Source organism: Strix uralensis, chromosome 9 (assembly GCF_047716275.1).
Source record: "Strix uralensis isolate ZFMK-TIS-50842 chromosome 9, bStrUra1, whole genome shotgun sequence".
NCBI classification, from domain to species: domain Eukaryota; kingdom Metazoa; phylum Chordata; class Aves; order Strigiformes; family Strigidae; genus Strix; species Strix uralensis.
The window spans coordinates 4,968,748-4,978,005 of NC_133980.1; the positions used below are offsets into that span (position 1 = coordinate 4,968,748).

Genomic DNA, 9,258 nt, shown 5'->3' on the forward strand with positions numbered 1-9,258 from the left:
ATAACATGTATTTTGTGCTGACAGCAATTTTACATTGCTCTTTCTTACTCCTGTGATTTGCTTAATTTGGTTTTAGACTTGCAAGTCCTAGCACGTAACTTGCCCTGATTAAAAAAGGAAAAGAACTCTCCCCCCAAAACCCAGTTTTAAACTGTGCTCTGATCAGTCTTTTAGTGAGAATTTTACTGACAAATTTCTGCAAGGATGTTGTTTCTCATGTTCCCACACTTTCAATTTATAGTTAAGTAAAGACAGTTTGGATTCAAAATGTTGAGACAATCAAAGACTATTAGTTTATACGGAATACCCCAATGTCATCAGCTTTACACAGGGGCTCATTTGCTGAAGCTGTAAATATTCAAAATAGGTGAGCAAATAATTTATGGGCCATTTGGGCACCACATGGAGTATCACTGCCCCAGGGGAGAGCTGGAGGCATTTTGCCTGGAGCTTCACAGCACAGACAGGAGCATACAAATTGTTACACCTTTCTGAGACTATGCACACGGGAACAAGATAACCTAGGGAAACCCCAGCTGCTCAGACAAAAGAGTTTGTAAAATGAGATGCTTTTCTTTACATTGTTGTATACCCATACTCAGGAAGTTTTATGTGTTTTCAGTCTAAGAGGAAAGAGTCTCTTACTCCAGACAACAGTTACCTTGAGATTTTTCTTGCAACACAGTTTGCCTCAACATTTCTTGTGGTGGGAAAACTGTTTGCACTGCCATGGCACACAAGGTCCAACAAACTTCCATTACGCCCCAGTTTTCACTGCAAGCCATGTAGGGGATCACTTCTCACAAGCTATCTCCTTAAAGCAACATGAACTCCAGTCACAAACAGTGATAAGAGTTAAAGAACTACAACTTTACATAGCCATCAGAAAGGCTGTCCAAAGGTATCTGCCTGAAACACCTACTCCACATTACTGTGTGGGGTTTTGTATAGGAAAAATTATTACTTTTGGACTGCTGTTCACATGTTTTAGTTCAGACCCTCCCAAACTTTGTGGAAGAGAAACTGCTACCAAGAACAAGCAAACAGCAGAGTTAAAGTAAGTCACAGTGAGAACTAATCCCAGCTATTCCACTTTACTACCTTCATGCCCTTACATACCCTCAGTACAATAAAAGTGTAGTTTACTGCTCCCACATTACAAGGGGTAAGATTCTGCCCAGAGGCTGTTAATGCAAAGCAACTGATACACTTGGTCAGTAAATTTCCACCTTTCCTTACTTTACAGTAACTTGTTTTGGGGCCCATGTTCTTAAGAATGCCTTAGTGTAACACACTGCTGCTCTTTAAAATACACTATTTGGTTACAAGATAATGAGACTTAGAGTAACGGGTGACATGTCTAAAAAAAAAAAAAAAAAGGTTGCTTCTTCAGATTATTCCTGGTCAACTGCTGCAATTCCATACTATCACATCTAATCCAAAGACTAAAACTCCTTCTAAAATAGTGTTTTGAATATTGAGCATAGAATAGGATAAATGAAGACAATGTTAAATCCTCAGTATACTCATACTACCTATACCTGCCCATACTATAGGCTTTATCTGTTATATTTACACTAGGCTGTTAAGAGACATTTAGTCATAGCAGTTTGGAGGGAAAATGGCAAATATTTCAACTGATTATATTGGTTTTTATTGGTATGGCTGGAGACTTGCATCATGCAATGACAAAATACTTTAGAAATGTCACTGCAAATACTTTCTTTCAGCACTACTGTGAGCTGCATTAAGCCAGTTGTGTGAACAAAGTCAGAGCTGAAGATGTGCATAATAGTTCTCTTAAATATGAGGAGAGATATTTTAAAAGCTATGCAAATCCTTCACTCAAGTATTTCTGATTACCCTAACACAGCATGTGTTTTGGTTCCCAGCTTCTCCCACCATATCTCTAGCTTCTTCAAACCTCTTTATAAGAACCTTCTCTTTTCCCCAGAAACTTGATCCCATCCCTGATTAAAAAACATAAATTAGGTGAAATCAATAAACCCCCCAAATCTCTGATTTTAATATCTATTAAGCCACTACATCACAGATACTCTATTGCACAAGATTAAATGAATTAATCTGTATTCTACATATAATTTCACAGTTTGCAGAGTATATTCCCTAAATCACCTGCAAGTCATGACGCATTGTTCTTTGCTTGCTTACTGTCTTCTTCTTGTGCTACCCTAAACCCTTAATTAAAAAAAAATTAAATTAAACTAGTTCAGGACCAATTATCCTGCATGACATTCTAATTTTCCACTCTTTACTTTTTCCTTCCCTTAAGGCCGGACACAACAGCCATCTCCACAGCTGAGGAGGGTTGGAGACAGCTCTTGCAGAGCTCATCAGTACCAGTCTGGGTGCTGGCCAGAGGTATCAGCAACTGCGAGCAAGTTGCTCTTTCCCCCGGCGCCTGGTGTGCTGCCTCTCTAGTGCTTCTATTTCTTGCCAGCTGAAAGGAACAGAGATGAACCACCAAATTCCCAGTACCCTGCACAACACACCAGAGCCTGGCCACTGCATTAACCCCAAAATAATAATCTTCTAAATGAATATATGGCACAGTACTGTAGCAAATATATATTGGGTTCCCACGTCCAGAGTACAGCTACAGGGTACTATAGTGCAGCTGTTATGGGTTTTCCAGATTCATTCTCCTGAGCTGCACATTGGTACGTGAACTTCATGAACAATAGCAGATGAAAAAGAATAAAAAATTTAAGCTCGGTGCAGAAGTGATGACAATTCAGTTCTCATAACACTAAACCACCATCTAGTCAGAAAAACTGCCAAGAGCAGCCTCCTGCAGTCATCAGCAAGGTCCCCATCTTGGGAGAACAGACTACCAATGGGCTGTCTAAAACTACAACTGTCAAAAGATAGCAAGTGCTAACAGCTGCAGAGAACAACCCCGCGATTTTAAAACACATAATTAAAACCAGAAGTCATTACCACTCTGATGGCTGCACAATGACTCATGTGAAACCAGCTCATGGTCCAAGCGCAGCTCCTACAGCCCAGGTGTCCAGAGTCCTGCAACTCCTATCGAGACTGGCAAGGTCTGGGCGAGAGCCACAGCCCCGTGCTCCCACACACAGCCTCTGCGGGTCAGGGGATGGACAATTACTTCATTGAAATGACTACTTATGTCAGCAAGTGACTGCCTACAGGGGCCAGGGTTGCAAAAACAGGGCTTTTGTTTCTTGCTGTAATTATACCTACTACTGGACCAAACTTTCTGCCACTTTAGCAGTAAACAACTTTGAGAAATGTAAAAGTATCGCATTGCATACACTTAAAACTAAAGCATGCTTTTATGTAAACTCCTGGGTATAAGTATATAATCTGTAGCCCTCAGAGAAACACTAAGAAAGCAGTGTGACTCAGAAATATTGTTCCTCAGCACAGGACTCCCTTAAGTGTTTTGGGTTTTTTTTCTATCAGTATGCTGTGCTTAAATGACAACATAACAGTTAGACAAGAAGCAAAATCATAAGACCACTTGATTTTGGCTACATATCCTACTTCTTAGCCATACAGTTTCCCAATATGCCGGATCACTGGGTATTTTTATCCCTCCTGCCCTGTGTGTTCAGGCACACCAGCAAGGCAAATATTGTGTAGCACACACTGCAAGGAGTAAGACAGAGATCTCAAGCTCTCTTCTACTAGTTATTCACTAGTCCCTAGGGCTAGATAAAAATAAAAGACCCAATTTAATTTTCAGGCAAAGAAAGATACCATTATTTATTTAGCTTTGTGTACTAGGTGCTTTCCTAAAATGATGGAAGGAGATGCTTCTTTCAGCAATCTACCTCAGGTTTTCCTACACCATCCTCAAAGATTTAACTTTTCAATAATCCTCTTTTTAAATATGGAAACTGAATGACAGACTTTATATCAGACAGACACACAAAAGTAATCAACATTGAATTTGGTAGAGTGACCACACCAACAATTCATTTTGTCCATTTTTCTACCCTAAAAGAACTGAAGCCAGCCGTACAACAGCAATATTCCAGATGGCTGTAGAATGTCCTCCATATTTTTTGAACAAAATGTTGATTGTCATCCAAAAGGCAGGAAAGTGATTTTGATGGACATGCATGTCTTTCTGCAACGTGACACATCCTACAAAACGGAAGAAGAAGAAAAGCAATCTCATTTACAAAGAAGTCTGAGCTTAGGATGCAATTTGGAAGATTAGAATAAGGAAACATATAATCAACAAGACTAGTAATTAGAAATGATTTATTGCCTTCCCTTGTTAAGCCTATTATTAAGATAGAATATTTTCCTACACTTACTACTCCTAACTTATATAAAACCTCAATTATTTACATCTTTTGTTTTTTACAAAAACTTCAAGACAACTGTTTTAATAACTTCCACTTAACTAAGAATCAAAGCACTGTTAGCTGCATTTGCTCACTAAAAATCTTTAATGAAGCTAGCAACTACCAGGGAATTTGAAAAACTAAACTTTATTCTGCAGTGAAAAGCAATCAACTGTTATCTCTGTGTCTGCATTTTCTGTGCTACCAAAGAAAAGTGTTTCCCAAAATGACTGCATCTCAGCACACTTCCCCTGCAAAGCTTAATTTTTCCTGACACTTGTCCCAGGGTAAATTTTTCAAAAGAGGTTGCCTTAATTTTAAAATTGACTTTTAATGATAGTCATATTTCAAAAGGTTAGATTTTAAATATACTGATTTTCTGGTGTCACTTGGATAAATTCATGAAAGAACACAGGCAACAGAGTTTACAAAAAAAAAAAAAAATCAAACCCACTCAAAACCAAATACCACCATTCCTTTGCTCTATCCATTAAGGTTGAGATCCCTAGCATGAAGATCTCATAACATCCTAATCAACTAGGATATTTTGTCCTCAGCTAGCAAAAAATAAGAAGCTGAAGAAGAAAGAAATCATCTTCCATTTATTTGGCTGCTCAATATTCAGGTTAGCCAGAGGCACAAGAGTACCTATATTCAATTCCTTTCTTACCCAAAAGAGATTCAAGTCTATATTACTTACTTTTTGACAGGTCTTAACCTTTCGGTCTGAAGCAACCATCCACTGAAACTTATTCTGGTGTAGGAGTAGCTGTCAAAGCTAAGCAATTTTACAAGAAATAATTAAATGTTCAATAGGTTAAAATAAGAAAGCACACACAAGCAGAATTCTCTAACATAACTTTTATGATACTTTTATTAGTGGTGACACCAGTACTAGAAGTCACTGTATAAAATATTAAATGCTTACCTGAAAACACACCCCTCTCACAACCCCTAATATTTTCTATGAAATATCTGAGACTGGATTTCACAAATGTTTTTCTCCAGCTTATGTCAGCATAACTTCACCGATTTCAACTGAACCAAGCTCATAGCTATTTTTTTTTCCAGCAAGAGTCCCCTGACAGCTCCACCAGCACAATAGCAGGTATTTTCCACTTTTGCACAGCGATAGTTTTCTACTTTCTGAATGGTAGCATAGTAGTTGTGCTAGCTGTTTAAAACACAAAGTGTATGATGCAAGCTGTCACTCACCAAGCTCTGCCCATGATATGCTCCATAATAGAGGGTTTACGTTAAATCATTTGAACAATAAACGCTACCTGTTATTGACTTGCCATTCCTTTCTGCTTAAATCTCCCTGTGCTCCTAGTTTATTGGCCTATAATGAGTGACTGAAATAAAGAGTGCAGGTAGTGAAAGCATTCATACTGTGAACACACATTCTCCACTACTTTATCTCTGTCTGGAATAACTTCTAGAAATGAAAACATTCATTTCCTTTGTCACAAGTCATCACAACTAAATATGAGAAAACTTAGTTCTTAAGAGTAATTTTTCTTTTCTCCTTCTCATTTTTGTCTTTCATCAGTGTAAGAATGCTGCAAATCAACATCATTTACACTGCAATATCAAATAGATGCATTTTATTTTTGGTCATATCATGACAATTTCCATAGATTTTTCAGGCAGATTTTCTTTCAGAGAACTTCAGGGACATAACAGTAAAGTGCTGCTTTGGTTTAATGTCAAGTAAGCATCTTTAAAGGTGTCTTTCAAATCAGTATTTCAAATCAATTTAAGAAATTTACTTTGTTCATTGAAACTCATTTCCTCCCAGTCACCTGCTGCAGAAATTCATATCTTGGTCAGCCCCATGGCTTTCTGAGCATCACACCACTTTTCTTGGCTACAGTCAGCTCAATTTAGTCAAGCTCTTCTTCAGTTTCACATGCTGCAGTTGAGAGCAGTTAAGAGCTCTTAAATGTTACCTACTTATTCTCTAGATGAAAAGCCTTATTGTTGAGTATTTCTTAATAGAAAACATTTTAATTAAATAATAATAATATTAATAATAATAATAATAATAATGGCTGAAACAGCCTTAAAGGTATGAACAATGACAGTGCAGTGGCTTCTGCCTCAGTTAACAGTATCTTAAAACCAGTTTTGACTCAGTTCATTAAAAAGAATATGATTCCAAGTCCCCAGATGGTACCAAAATATGATTTTACTACTGACCAACACATGAAACAGTGGCAAGAGAATGACATAAGCCAACAATTTGTGCCATTTGTAATAAAGTTCAGAGATGCAGCCACGCACCCCCTTCCTCCTCCAACCTCTGCCTCAAATGGAAAAAAAAGTCCCACCCAGCACCCCTAAGACAGCGCAGGAGCCCTTACACAGAACTAAGCATCACGAGTCCAGTGAAGGGCACAAACTTGACCAAAAAAAAGTCAAACACGCGTTGTTTGCCTTCATGTATAGGGAGGTCAGAGATGGTTGCAGCTTGAACACATGGCTTTGTGCGGCTGACACAAATGGTGACTGTTTCAGAGAGAAATGTCGCTGTCACCTCTTTCCACCAGAGCTCCTCCCACTATTCCCTGCTTCTACACTGTCCATCTAGCAGCAAAGACAAAGAAAACGGATGATCACAACAGGAACTATCACCAAACTTGCCTAAGGAGAGGCCTCAGCACTTCATGGAGATAAGATGACAACTCCTAAAGTAATTACATAATGCAGTGATTAATTTAACTGTTAATTTACAATTTGAAAATTAGATAAGTTATACCATGATACCATTTCAGATCAGGTACAGAATTTCAGATTCTTATAATTCACTGTAAATAAATCAAGCTATTGTGCCTGTTTAGGTCTCACAAAATAAAGCACTTTGAGCTTAAAAAAAAAGTTCTAAATGATCAGAGGAGGCAGGTTGGGGTTTTTTTGTAGAAAAACTGATGTTGATGGAAATGAACCTATCTGTTTGCAGGACCAGATAACAGAATGTGAAGTTCAAAAGCTCGTCACTTTTTCAATTATGTCAGCCATTCTAATAAAAAATTACTACTTCTCCCTACAAACCCTGCATCTCTGGTCTTGCTTCTTGGGGTACATAATGTGTATGATTATCACACATAATATGTGTGCTCTAACCCCGTAATACCATCTCTTCCCAATGGTCCCAAACTCCCACAGCATGACCCACAAGTCTATGAGCTGCTGTGAGATCACCTCCCTACCTCTCACAATAAATTTGCTCACCTTTCCTGCATACAGACACAACGTCCCTATAGCAATCACAAAAACAGTGAGGATGAACCAATACAGGCAGAAACAGCAGCAGCTGGGATTAGAATGGGACAGCACCACATGAACTGTCCTTTTCTATGAAGTTCTCCATCAATTATCAGGGTTGAAACATCCAGCCGGTGTCTAGAGGGGGAAAAAAAAAAAAAAAAAAAAAAAATCACTCCTTCCATCTTGGCATTAAAGAGTTCTTAAAGAGGGTGGTGGAAATGTGAAACACAGTAAAATTGCTCCTCACTAGATGTATCTCATGACCTAAATGATTCCAAGATGATCAAAATCAGTAAGAAATGTATTAATTTGAAAACCTTTTTGTTACTCCTTATAGGGACATAAATACAGAGCCCACCCTTTCAGCGTCACCTTTTCCACATCAAGGATTTGACAATGCACTCGAGATTTTGCAAGAAAATATATAACAATGTTAAAATAATGTTTAAACTAGTACTTACTAAAATTAAGAAGTAAACCTTTAAGTTCTATTCTACTCCACAGGCAAATGCCTATTTTCATATATAAGCCAATTATTTAGAATTTGCAGATATAAAAGCATTCACCAAATCATATCTCTGTATTTAACCAGTAATTAGTTCTGGGTAATATCTCTATGCTCGTGAACTACAATTAAATACTAATAAAAGATAATTATCCCAGTCTCAAATGTCAGAAGGTTACATTTCTCTTTACCAATCTAAAACATTCTTTGTTTTGTAAGGCTCTCAATTGCAGTTAAGATGATCTACACCTATTTCTGAGGTGTCTTGGACCACTATGTTTGTATTGCAGCAGTCTTGGAATATGGACACACCCATGTTTTTCTATCCCATATTGCTGCAGGTTTACATTTACCTCATATTCTAAAAAAACCCTTATATGACTTCTAGATTTCTTCACAATGCAGAGGTGAGGAAGATGCTGACATGAATTGTTGGGTCAATGAGGGTTAGTCAATAGAAAAGTTTTAGTTTATAAAGAATATGTGAAGAACAGGATTCAAAAGTGAACTTGTGTGTGTCTCAAACCAGTAAAACGCTAGTTAGGATTTCTCACAAGACTTTTATGAAGTTCAGCTAACAAAAAAATTTAGAACAGTCTATTATTACTAGATATAGAAATACAAAATATTGTTAATACTTTCTGCAAGCAGTTATTATATTACTACAGATTGCATGTATGCAAAGCCAAAAAAGGATAATATAAAAATATCTGAAATTGTAATATATATAAGTGCTATTCAGTGAGCACAATGTTGAGAAGGGATGAGGCATTAAAAGATTTGTGTCATGAATTAATGCATTCATTAAATAAAGTAACTTGAACTTTTATAAAGATTTTCTTGAGAATATTATAACTGTATCAATATCTCATTTGCAATTCCTTTCAAGAAGCCATGTTTATTGTTTAGCAGCAAAGTACAGATGGTTTACAAGTCAAACCCTTGAGTTTAGGAAAGGTTTTGTTGATTGCTCAAGGTCTTAGCTGAGAGTTCAACTGTCTTAGCCCTCTGCACAACTGGTTAACCCAACCCCATACAAGATTAAATGTGTTAGACAAATGCAGTTAAGCAGCGTAACTGTACACCATGTGCTCAATAATGAAGTAATCGTTGCTGTTAAAGAACTGCCTCATGAGT

General features: G+C 37.4%; 1 long non-coding RNA gene across 1 annotated transcript; it reads right to left on the reverse strand.

The window, feature by feature from the left end:
* Positions 1-3,769: 3,769 nt before the first annotated feature.
* Positions 3,770-7,932, reverse strand: LOC141947276 (uncharacterized). Its single transcript, XR_012630066.1, has 3 exons — positions 7,581-7,932; positions 5,047-5,124; positions 3,770-4,140 (listed from the first exon to the last, which is right to left on the reverse strand). It is a non-coding gene; the product is annotated as an uncharacterized LOC141947276 (long non-coding RNA).
* Between the last annotated feature and the right edge of the window lie 1,326 nt (positions 7,933-9,258).